This window comes from Abramis brama (assembly GCF_963993115.1).
Source record: "Abramis brama genome assembly, chromosome: 9".
Lineage (NCBI taxonomy): Eukaryota > Metazoa > Chordata > Actinopteri > Cypriniformes > Leuciscidae > Abramis > Abramis brama.
Window position 1 is genome coordinate 9,401,565 of NC_139971.1, and position 13,178 is coordinate 9,414,742.

A 13,178-nucleotide genomic window follows, 5' to 3' on the forward strand; every position below is an offset into this window, starting at 1 on the left:
GTGGATTGTGCTGCCAAAAGTAACTTGATAGTGGCCGCGTAGATAGCGCCAACATTAGCCGCGCCGCTATCAGCGGCAGGCGCCGCGGCAGCAGCATTTTCACCACCGTCGTTGTGTGACATAATTCAGTCGTATCAAACTCGCGTCGGGGTCACCAATGTGGAGTGCAATGAGTGAGGAGACAAAAGACGGAGATGCGTCGAGTCAGCTTTACTCTCCACTTCAATATCACTCAAAAACACTGTACAGCGAGTGAGGTCAAAACATACACACCACGTTAACCCGGAACCCGTATATCAAAACAACTCTCCCTTAAAGGTACAGTCCCTTGGTGAATGTCTCTTTCAGTCTTACTTGTGGGTCACCACAGTAGCACTTTATTGGACAGTCCTGTTTCGCATGCAAATACTATGTACTTATTATAACAATTACAGTAATTGGATTATAACTAGATACTAACCCTTCACCTACCCTAAACCTAACCTTAACCCATGTAGTTACTGTACCATATATTACCAGTACTTTCTTGGGCAAGTAGGGAGAGCGGGGCACAACGTAACACTTTTTGACTCTCTCAGTGTGTGTAAATCTACTTAGGGTTTAGAGTATTTTTTTTTTTTTTAAATGTTACGTGATGATTAGGTGATGGGTGTGTGAAGGGTGCATGATTCAACATGGCAGCGCGCTGCTGCTAGAAAGACAACAAACTTTTTTCTTTTTTTTTCTACTTGTTCCCCCCCCCCCCGCCACGACATCACCCGGTTAAAACCTGGATTAAAAACCTGGACTAAAACCTGGATTACGACTCGGACCTGGACCACCTGGAGGACTACATTGACAAATGCTTCAATAGACTATGTACAATGGGCCGATCACACAAAGCCAAAAAAAACCCTGCACTTCGGACTCTCCCATATCAACCGATTCTTCATCGTCACCAACATCACCAACATCCACTCCTATCAAAACAAACTGCTGTTCGGACATACTTTTATCAATCAACGAGCGCTTATCTAACTTGGATTCTAGACTCTCACTAATCGAAGTACTTCACAAAGAATTCCAAAATCTTCGCTATAGCCTGGAATACAGTCAACAACAAGTCGATTCACTCACAGAAGAAAACAAATTATTTAAAAGCTCCGTGGCCACACTCACCGCTAAACATTCCACTGTAAACACTCAACTCACCTCCGTCACCGCTGAGAACAAAGCTATGCAAGAAACCATCCTGGATTTACAGTCATGAAGTATGAGAGACAATTTAATCTTTTCCGGCATTGCCGAATCATCCACCGAAGACCCCGAAAAATCTGTTAAGGACTTCATGGTTAACCAGCTCAAACTTACACCAGAGACTGTTGAGCACATCACCTTCCATCGCGTACACCGTTTAGGACAGAAACTCCTCAACTCCACCCGACCCCGGCCCATCATCGTCAAATTTGAACATTTCAAACAAAAAGTACTGGTTCAGCGACAGGGCCAGCAGCTAAAAGGGACTCATTACGGACTCAACGACCAATTTCCACAAGAGATCATCCGCAGACGTAAGCTACTCTTTCCCATCCGCAAGAAAATGATCAATCAAGGTAAAAAAGCAATCATTACAGTAGACAAACTATATATTGATGGACAATTGTTCAGAGACAAGGACACTACTCCCTGGCTTTACTAATTCTAAAAACTGTGAAATGATGTATAGACAATAGACCCTAGCTCCTCTCTCATTGTAACTTTTTTCATCCTTTCGACCATTCTCCGGTAACTCTCACATGGATCCCACCTGCAATACAGAAGCACCCCACCAGATGGCGTTTTAACATATCTCTCTTGAAAGATCCAGAATTTGACAGCTACTTCAAGAGAGAGTGGACATCCTTCCTTGAAATAAATGACTCCCCAAAGTCGCCAGCATCACTGCTCTGGGAAACATGGAAAGTAGTATTGCGAGGAAAAATCATATCATATTCAGTCCATAAAAAAAGAAGGAAAAAGAAAAAGAAGTCCAACTGGAAGAAACAAATAACCAATCGAAAACCATCTATAAAGAATTAAGAAAAAATAAATTCTTGCTTAATGAAATAATAAACAAAAGAAACCAGTTTCTGATTCACAGACTTCGCCACGAAACTTTTCACCACAGCAATAAATCCGGAAAATATTTAGCCAGTCAAATTAAAAGAAATAAAGAAAAAACAGCTATAACATCCATTAGAAACTCAGCAGGGAAGCTAACCAATTCACCTATTGAGATAAACAAAATATTTGAAGAATACTATACAAAATTATACTCATCTGATCTGGACCCAAATCAAGAAGACATAAACCAATTCCTCGAAAACACCATTCTACCAAAACTCAACCCGGAGCAAATTACCTCTCTCGAATTACCAATCACTGAAAAAGAACTTCACTCCGCGCTGAAACACATGCAAAATAATAAAGCACCAGGACCGGATGGCTTCCTGTCACGGTAGATGTATTCTCTGTTCCTTCTAGTCTTGTGTTTATGTTGTTGTGTGAGCGCGTGTGTTGTAGGCGTGAGTGTATGACATCACTTAATCCGCTCCAGCTAATCATCATCACATCACCAGCTGCAAGCAATATCACGACTCCATAAATACTTACCGTTGTTCTATCATCCTTGTCAGATCGTTGTTTGATGTCGTTCGTGTTGGTGTTCCCGGTGTCCAGTTCCTGCCTTGTGTTCCTGTTCCAAGTCTTCGTTGTGGATTCATCTGTCGTCTCACCGTCACCTTCACTGCACTTCTTCACGGATCCTGACCATCGAAGTCCCTGCGTCACTCTTCACCACCGGCTTGTACTGTTATCCTGATATTCTAATAAACCACTTGCAATTGCTTCCTGTCTCGTATCCAGTCATTATGACAGAACGATCTGACCGCGGAATGGAAGCAGCGAGCGCGTCTTCAGGATCGTTTGAAGAATTCATTCATCACAGTATCCGAAGAATGGACTCACAGCAGCAAGAGATCGGTGACACGGGTCGCGCAGTACAAGCCTTGGTGACGCAGGTGTCCGAGCTCACCCAGCAGATCCAACGCATTCAGACTCCCGCTGCGCCGCCCACACCAGCCGTTCCTCCCACACCTCCAGCGAGACCCTCCCAGTCAGAGCCCGCCTACCTGTACCGGAGCCTTATTCAGGTGAACCAGCTTTTTGTAGAGCATTTTTGACGCGCTGTTCAATGCACTTTGCTCTTCAACCACAGACTTTCAACACTGAACAGGCCAGAGTGGCGTTTGTACTAACGTTGTTGACTGGGAAGACACTTTGGGGAACGGCGGTGTGGGAGAACCAGAACCCATGCTGCGCCTCGTTCCAGACCCTCGCCGCCGAGATGAGGAATGTTTTCGACCGTGCGGTCTCGGGGAGAGAGGCCGCAAGAACATTGGCGGATCTTCGGCAAGGAGAAAGATCAGTTTCCGATTTTTCGATCGAGTTCCGGACCTTGGCGGCGGAGTGCGGATGGAACGAGGAGGCGCAGTGGGACATGTTCCTGCATGGGTTGGCTGACCACGTCCAGAGGGAGATCTACGCCTTGGATCTGCCGACCACACTGACCGGTCTCATTGATCTTGCTCTGCGGGTGGACGCTCGGTTATCCAGGATTGAGCGCCGAGCTCCGTCCACCCGTACCTTCGGAGGAGTCGACGGTTCCAGATCCAATGGCAGGGACGTGGTCAGCCCCGTCTACGATCCCGAGCCCATGCAGGTGGGTCGAGCTCGGCTTTCCCGGGAGGAGAGGGAGAGGCGGAGGTCCCAGGGCCTTTGCCTGTATTGTGGAGGAGCCGGACATTTTGCATACAACTGCCCAGTGAAAGGCCAAGCCCGATAGTAAACTTGAGGCTACTATCGGGTGGGATCTCCGCCAGGAAGACCTCATCCACGACTACATCTACCTCCACGCTCCTCCCGGTAAGACTAAGATGGTCAGTCCACCAGCACGACTGTCGAGTACTTCTGGATTCTGGGGCGGAGGATAATTTTATGGACCACACTTTTGCACAGCAGTTTCAGATTCCCCTCAAACACAGAATCGCGGTTCACGCACTCAATGGACAAGAACTCCCCACCATTTCCCTCTCCACTCAAGACTTAACTCTCATCACTTCTGGCAACCATTCTGAGACTATCTCGTTTTACATCATGGATTCACCTCTGGCACCCGTCGTCCTCGGACACCCCTGGAGTGGAGCAAGGAGTGTCATAAGTCCTGTCTCGTGTCTGCCTGTTCATCTGTGCCTGTTTCTGTTTTTCAGGAGGAAGCAGGGGATTTGTCTAACGTGCCCGCAGAGTATCTGGACCTGAAGGAGGTGTTCAGTAAGTCTTGTGCTGCTTCTCTCCCTCCGCATCGTCCCTATGACTGTGCTATAGATTTACTGCCAGGTAAGTCTCCGCCTAAGGGCAAGTTATATTCACTCTCTATCCCTGAGAGGGAGGCTATGGAGAAATATATTTCTGATTCTCTAGCAACCAAGTTCATTCGCCCTTCCTCTTCTCCAGCGGGGGCGGGGTTCTTTTTTGTGGGGAAGAAGGACAGTTCTCTGCGACCTTGTATTGATTACCGAGGGTTGAATAACATCACGGTAAAGAATACTTATCCTTTGCCGTTGATGTCTTCAGCTTTCGAGAGGTTGCAGGGAGCGTCCATCTTCACAAAATTGGATTTGCATAACGCTTATCATTTGGTTCGCATTAGGGAGGGGGATGAGTGAAAAACTGCCTTTAACACCCCCAGGGGGCACTTTGAATATTTGGTCATGCCCTTCGGGCTGTCCAACTCCCCGGCAGTTTTCCAGGCACTGGTCAATGACGTGTTGCGAGATATGATCGATCAGTTCATATATGTCTACCTGGACGACATATTGATTTTTTCTTCTTCTCTCCAGGAACATGTGCAACACGTCCGACGAGTGCTTCAGAGGTTGCTAGAGAATGGTCTTTTTGTCAAGGCGGAGAAATGCGATTTTCATGCACAGTCAGTTCCTTTCCTTGGGTACATCGTGTCGTCTGAAGGTATGCGGATGGACCCTGAGAAGATTAAGGCTGTGGTAGATTGGCCAAGCCCGGATTCTCGCAAGGCCCTGCAGAGGTTCCTGGGCTTCGCCAACTTCTATCGGCGTTTTATTCGCAATTTCAGCCAACTAGACGCACCTCTGACTGCCTTGACCTCCCCCAGAACGACGTTCAGGTGGTCAAACACAGCCGAGGCTGTGTTTACCAAACTGAAAGGCCGCTTTGTTTCAGCCCCCATCCTTGTCGCCCCTGATTCTTCACGTCAGTTCGTGGTGGAGGTCGACGCGTCAGAGGTGGGAGTAGGTGCAGTGTTGTCTCAACGCTCCCCTATAGATGACAAGATGCATCCCTGCGCGTTTTTTTCTCACCGGTTGTCCCTGGCAGAACGCAATTACGACATTGGTAACAGAGAGTTGTTGGCAGTTAAGTTAGCGTTGGAGGAATGGCGCCACTGGTTAGAAGGGTCGGGGGTACCTTTTATCGTCTGGACTGATCACAAGAATCTAGAGTATATCCGAACTGCTAAAAGACTGAACTCCAGGCAGGCTCGGTGGGCACTTTTTTTCGGTCGTTTTGATTTTTCTCTTTCTTACCGTCCGGGTTCCAAGAACATCAAACCAGACTCCTTATCTCGCATATTTGATTTTTCCGAACGCCCGACTACTCCCGAGTGCATTTTACCCGAAACTCTAGTCGTTTCCACACTCTCATGGGAGATCGAATCGAGGGTCGAGAAGGCCTTAGAAGGGGTAACGCCTCCGCCCGGTGGTCCACCGAGTCGTTTGTTTGTGCCGGAGGGATTACGGTCTGACGTTATCCAGTGGGGTCATGGCTCCAACGTGGCTTGCCATCCAGGAGTTAATTGCACTAGTTTTTTAGTCAGGCAACGATTCTGGTGGCCACGTATGGCTCGCGACATTCACGATTTTGTTTTGGCTTGCTCGGTTTGTGCCACTGGTAAGACTTCCAATCGACCTCCAGATGGGTTACTTCAACCGCTGTCGGTTCCTTCGAGACCCTGGTCCCATATCGCTCTAGATTTCATTACCGCCCTCCCACCCTCTCAGGGGAACACAGTCGTTTTGACTGTGGTGGACCGGTTCTCGAAGGCAGCCCATTTTGTTCCCTTACCCAAATTACCCTCAGCTAAGGAGACAGCGGTAGCGGTCGTAGACCACGTCTTTCGTTTACATGGCCTCCCGATTGACGTGGTTTCCGACAGGGGACCCCAGTTCGTGTCCAAATTTTGGCGAGAGTTTTGTAGATTACTGGGGGCGACGGTTAGTCTGTCCTCAGGGTTTCATCCCCAGAGCAATGGTCAAACCGAGAGAGCCAACCAGGATTTGACTCTACTCCAAGTAGGGGCGCGCACCAAGGCCAAGGCCGATCGCCACAGGTCAAAGCCTCCCGTATACGTCGTGGGTCAAAAAGTGTGGCTTTCAACCAAGAACATTCCTTTGCGCACCGTCTCTAATAAGCTTGCACCCAAATTTATTGGCCCGTTTACTGTCACCAAGATCATTAGTCCGGTGGCAGTCCGCCTCAAGTTACCTCCAGCGTACAGGAGGGTCCATCCCGCCTTTCATGTTTCTAAAATTAAGTCCGTGTTTCATTCTCACATTAATCCGCCTGTCCCGGTTCCTCCCCCACCGCGACTCGTAGATGGGGAGACCACATATTCGGTTAATTGTATTCTGGACTCTAGGCGGAGGGGACGCGGATTTCAGTACTTGGTGGACTGGGAAGGTTACGGTCCGGAGGAGAGAAGTTGGGTACCTGCTAGAGACATCCTGGATCACTCCCTTATCGATGATTACAATCGACAGGTAGGGGAGCCTGGGAACGCCAGGAGGCGTTCTTAGGAGGAGGGGTACTGTCACGGTAGATGTATTCTCTGTTCCTTCTAGTCTTGTGTTTATGTTGTTGTGTGAGCGCGTGTGTTGTGGGCGTGAGTGTATGACATCACTTAATCCGTTCCAGCTGATCATCATCACATCACCAGCTGCAAGCAATATCACGACTCCATAAATACTTACCGTTGTTCTATCATCCTTGTCAGATCGTTGTTTGATGCCGTTCGTGTTGGTGTTCCCGGTGTCCAGTTCCTGCCTTGTGTTCCTGTTCCAAGTCTTCGTTGTGGATTCATCCATCGTCTCACCGTCACCTTCACTGCACTTCTTCACGGATCCTGACCATCGAAGTCCCTGCGTCACTCTTCACCACCGGCTTGTACTGTTGTCCTGATATTCTAATAAACCACTTGCAATTGCTTCCTGTCTCGTATCCAGTCATTATGACACTTCCCTGCTGAGTTCTACGAACATTTTTGGTCAACTTTATACCCACTATTCAGTAGAACAATAACGGAAATAAAACAAAATGCTAAATTCCCATCCCACATGAATACAGCGCTTATATCACTCATTCCTAAACCTAACAAAGACCACACCCTCACATCTAACTACCGTCCTATTTCACTTATAAATGTTGACATAAAAATCATGAGCAAAGCATTATCTCATAGAATTGAAAAAATTATATCATATATCATCCATCCTGATCAGACCGGCTTTATAAAAGGTAGACACACATCTAACAATACCCGCAGATTATATAATTTAATGCATTACTCATCAGTACAACAGAAAGATACTCTCATTGCCACATTAGATGCTGAAAAAGCTTTTGACAGGGTCAACTGGAAATTTTTATTCGCCACACTACAAAAATTTGGCTTTGGAGAGTCATTTATTAACTGGATCAAGATTTTATACACATCACCATCTGCCACAGTCACAACCAATGGACTAACATCACAAAGCTTCACACTGCACAGGGGGACGAGGCAGGGATGTCCACTCTCTCCATCTCTATTCACTATTTTTATTGAACCTTTTGCAGCAGCTATCCGCCAAAACCCAGCAATCAAAGGTATTGAAACACCACAACAAACACATAAAATCTCACTTTATGCAGATGATATTCTACTATTTATACAAGAACCTCTAGCATCTACTCAAGAAATAATTAAAACAATCCAGTCCTTCTCAAAAATTTCAGATTACGCAATAAACTGGAACAAATCTTCCATCCTCCCTTTACATAAAACCAAATGGGATGTGGCACCCCACCAATCACCTATACCTATATGTCATGATCACATCACTTACTTAGGCATTACAATTTCCTCCAGACTGTCAGAGTTGGTAACACTCAACTTCACACCACTGCTAAAAAAAATAGAAGACGACTTGCTTCGATGGCTCAACCTTCCAATCTCCATAATTGGCAGGATAGCAGCAATAAAGATGACAGTTTTACCAAAAATTAATTATCTATTCTCAATGATTCCAACCCACCCCACACTCACCTGGTTTAACCCTCTGGGGACCACAAACACGCCCGCGCGTTTTGCTCGTTTTTTTTTTTTTTAGCAATGAAAATAAACACTAAATGCTCTGTTAATTTTGATCTTTCATTTTCGTGTAATACATCAATCGATCCTGTTCAGTTTCTATTTTTTTTCTGTATACTCACAATAAAAATAAAGTGTTTTGCTGTTTGACAAATAAAGAAAAATTAACATGATGCGATTTCTGCCTTCTCTCTGTCAGTAAACTCCCATTTGAAACGCGTTCGAAAATGATCTATAACTCCGCGAAAATTCAGTCAAACAGGCAAACAGACCCACGGGCATAAAGCTTGAGATCGCATCTTTTAAATGAAGTCATTTATATAAAAAACAAATATTCTCAGCTTCTGTAATCTGTATAAAAAGAGAGCGACTCCTGTCGAGCTCATTACGAGCTAATTCACAGTAATGTGACCACTCCCCGGAGAGCGCGTGTTATTCAAACGCAAATTCTGAGAACTATTTCAGAGCTGTGAAACGCCCACATCAGCTGTAAACAAAGCGCGTCGCGACTCCTCGCGAGTGAGACATTATAGCCTACCTTATGGAGAAAAGATTCCTCAGAACAGTGCTGATGAGGAGCAATATCTCCTGAAATGAGGAGCAGATTCCGCTGAGGAGTGAGGTAGGCTGTTTTCTTTTCTCACGTGTGGAATAACGTTATGGAATAACGTTAGTGTAGGCCTATGTATACCGCAAAAAGATGAATCGCATTTCTATAATATGACTCGCCTTTCTGTGAGATGAATGAAGGGGACATATTTGTAAAGACTGTTTAGCCTAAATATGAATCGCGCGTCTGTGTGTGAAAGAATAAACTGCTTTGCTATAGCCTACTGAGATGAGTAAAAATCGACTGGAATATGTTGAAATAAAATGTATTTGTATAAGCAACGTATTAAACTGCAAAAAAAATACTATTTTTGTCAAAAATAAATTCATAGACTAAGATGTTAGATGTTCCAATGTTGGCTATATTCAAACTAATGAATACATATGATAAAATGTAGGCCTATAATCTTTTTTTTTTTTTTTTTTTTACAAAGAAAGAGTACACTTGAAATATTGTTGAAATTGTAATTATTGTTGTAATTGTAACATTTTTAATAAAATAGCAAAACATATTTACAAGAGAGATGTAAGCGAAATCTTAAATGGTCAATATAAGTCTTCTTCTAAATACATCTTTTGTCCTTGCATTGTGGCTCAGTCAGTTTCACACCTGAGTGAATGGCTCATTATGCAGAGTGGGTGGGACATTGTAATCTAAGGTGTAAACTACTCCTCCCCCTCGCATATTGGCTGTCCAAGCAAAACCTGTTTTACACCATTTAAATCAATGTATTTTTTTTTGTGAACGATAAAGCAAGACTATTTTTACATCATTTTGAAGCTAGAACTCAAAGGGACAACATCCATTAGTCAAAAGTCTTGTGGACACATATTTAATATGTGTTTTGTGGTCTTAATTCAGCAACTTTCATTTTAATTTTTTCCAATAACCACGCATAAACATTATTCTCTTAAAAATACAAACATCTACATACACGTTGCTCGCATATTATGGTAGCCCTGTTTGTGCTATATAGAGTGAATTTACACCTTTGCCATTAACATGTTTATAAATAACTGAAAAAAGCACAAATGTCAAGGCATGTCAGAACATCTCAAGGACCCCAAAAACAGCTTGGTCCCCAGAGGGTTAAATCACTAGACTCTATTATCACTCACTTCTATTGGAAAAACAAAACGCCAAGGATAAAACTCACCACACTACAAAAAAACAAGGTTCAAGGAGGACTAGAAGCACCAAATTTTCATTATTACTCAATGGCTAACCAACTGCAATACATATACAAATGGATCCACCCCACCCAATCCGATATTATATGGCTAGATATAGAACAATCACTATGCAAAGAATTAAAGGTATAGTGGAGGATCTTTCCGAATTTTAGATAAGACCCGCCCTCTCCACTTTTTGAATAAGTTTGATTGATTCATCAGAATGATTGACAATTAGGAGGACCAATAGTATAGGTGATCCACCCGGAAGTAAAAAATCCTCCGCTATACCTTTAAATATAGCTGACATACCATTCCTCACCAAATCAATCAAACAACACACATGTTTTAATGCTGTAACTATAGCTTCCACTCTGACAGCCTGGTGGAAATTTCAACAAATCACAAATTCTATACTAGCTCCATCTTACCTCACCCCACTGTGGAACAACCGTGACTTTATAAGCTATAAAAAAATACTGAATTTTCGCACATGGGCTGAAAAGGGTATCACCCACATTAACCATATTTTCAAATCTAACACGTTAACAACATTTCCGCAATTGGCCCAGGAGTTTGCTATCGGGAGCAATGAATTTTTAAAATACCTACAACTCAAATCTTCTGTTCTGGCAAAAATAAACATCAGAGCCACAAATTTAGAACTTCCACAAGCAATAGCAGACTTGGTTAACATTTCCTCTCCAAAGAAACTTCTCTCTAAAATATACAAAATCATTTCAAATCAACTTCAGACCATATACTTACCAACAATAAAATGGGAAAACAATCTTTCAATAGCTCCTGATGCCAACTTCTGGACCCAAATCTGTAAAAACATTTATCTCATGTCCAAAAATGCTAATTTTCAATTAACACAATACAAAACACTTCATAGAACACATTACACGGGCAATAGATTAGCTAAAATGGGTTTCACATCAGAAGTTTGCACACATTGCAATCACAATTCTATAGATACATACATCCATGCAACCTGGCACTGCACTCCAATCAAACACTTTTGGGAAGAGGTCACACAGTCACTATCCACTATAGTCGGCTGCCGCATCCCACTATCACCCTCTCTTTGCTTGCTGGGGGACCTCACAATAATTACTGATAAAAATATAAACTCTAAAATGCTCCTCATAGTTCTAACCATCGCCAAGAAAACTATCCTCATGAACTGGAAAACTCGTAACAACATACACATTAACCACTGGAAAAATCTCATTACAGACTTCATTACAATGGAATACACATCTCCCCCCTATAATTACGCATCTGAAACCGACCTCTGCCATCCAACACTTTCTGACCTCTTACAACTATGAATCCCTTCTCTCCTCTCAACTCCGACTCCTACCACCTTTTAATCAACCCACGGATATTACTGCATTTTTGTTATTTTTGTCATCATTGTCATTTTTTTCATTACTGTTATTGTTATGATTACTATTATTATTTTGGTAACACTTTACAATAAGGTTCCTTTATTAAACATTAGTTAATGTATTAACTAACATGAACTAACAATGAGCAATACATTTATTACTGTTTTTGTTAATGTTTGTTAATGTTAGTTAATAAAAATAAAGCTGTTCATTGTTTGTTCATGTTAGTTCACAGTGCATTAACTAATGTTAACAAGATTTTAATAAAGTATTAGTAAATGTTGAAATTAACATTAACAAAGATGAACAAATGCTGTATAAGTGCAGTTCATTATTAGTTAATGTTAACTAATGTAGTTAACTAATGTAGTTAACTAATGAACCTTATTGTAAAGTGTTACCATTATTTTTATTATTGTTGTAATTGCTGTTGTTATTGTCGTTGCTCTCATCATTGTTATCACCATTGCCATCATCATCATCATCATCATCATCATTATTATGACCGCCGCTAGCATAGCTAGCGAAAGCGGTCATATAGGGATTGTCAAAGTTTTTTTTTTTTTTTTTTCCCGTCACCTTACTGAATTTTTCGTCAACGATACCAGGGACACCGAAACACCGGGGAACATGAAATTTGGTGGGCATGTAGCCCCACTAGACTTGTACGGAAAAATTTCGTTTGGTCCTCAGGGGCCACTCCCCCCCCGCGCTGGGCCCCCCCAAACCCCAAAAAATGTAGTTTTTCCTAAATAACTACCTGAACCGTGGCACCGAGGATGAAGAATTTTTTATGGTATGTTGGTCTACTAGACTTTTACGGAAAAATTTCGTTTGGTCCCCGGGGGCCACTCCCCCCCCCGCGCTGGGGCCCCCGTAAATTTTTCGTCAACGATACCAGGGACACCGAAGCACCGGGGAACATGAAATTTGGTGGGCATGTAGCCCCACTAGACTTCTAAGGAAAAATTTCGTTTGGTCCCCGGGGGCCACTCCCCCCCGCGCTGGGCCCCCCCAAACCCAAAAAAATGCAGTTTTTCCTAAATAACTACCTGAACCGTGGCACCGAGGATGAAGAAATTTTTATGGTATGTTGGTCTACTAGACTTTTACGGAAAAATTTCGTTTGGTCCCCGGGGGCCACTTCCCCCCCCGCGCTGGGGCCCCCGTAAAGTTTTCGTCAACGATACCAGGGACACCGAAACACCGGGGAACATGAAATTTGGTGGGCATGTAGCCCCACTACACTTCTACGGAAAAATTTCGTTTGGTCCCCGGGGGCCACTCCCCCCCCGCGCTGGGCCCCCCCCAAACCCAAAAAAATGCAGTTTTTCCTAAATAACTACCTGAACCGTGGCACCGAGGATGAAGACATTTTTATGGTATGTTGGTCTACTAGACTTTTACGGAAAAATGTCGTCAACGATACCAGGGACACCGAAACACCGGGGAACATGAAATTTGGTGGGCATGTAGCCCCACTAGACTTTTACGGAAAAATTTCGTTTGGTCCCCGGGGGCCACTCCTCCCCCGCGCTGGG

At 43.8% G+C, this 13,178-nt stretch overlaps 1 protein-coding gene across 2 annotated transcripts in view; it reads right to left on the reverse strand.

Annotated features, from left to right (window-relative positions):
- The window catches only part of LOC311089196 (sodium- and chloride-dependent GABA transporter 2-like), a 74,897-nt gene that overhangs the window by 18,898 nt on the left and 42,821 nt on the right, over positions 1 to 13,178 (reverse strand). The window lies entirely within an intron of this gene.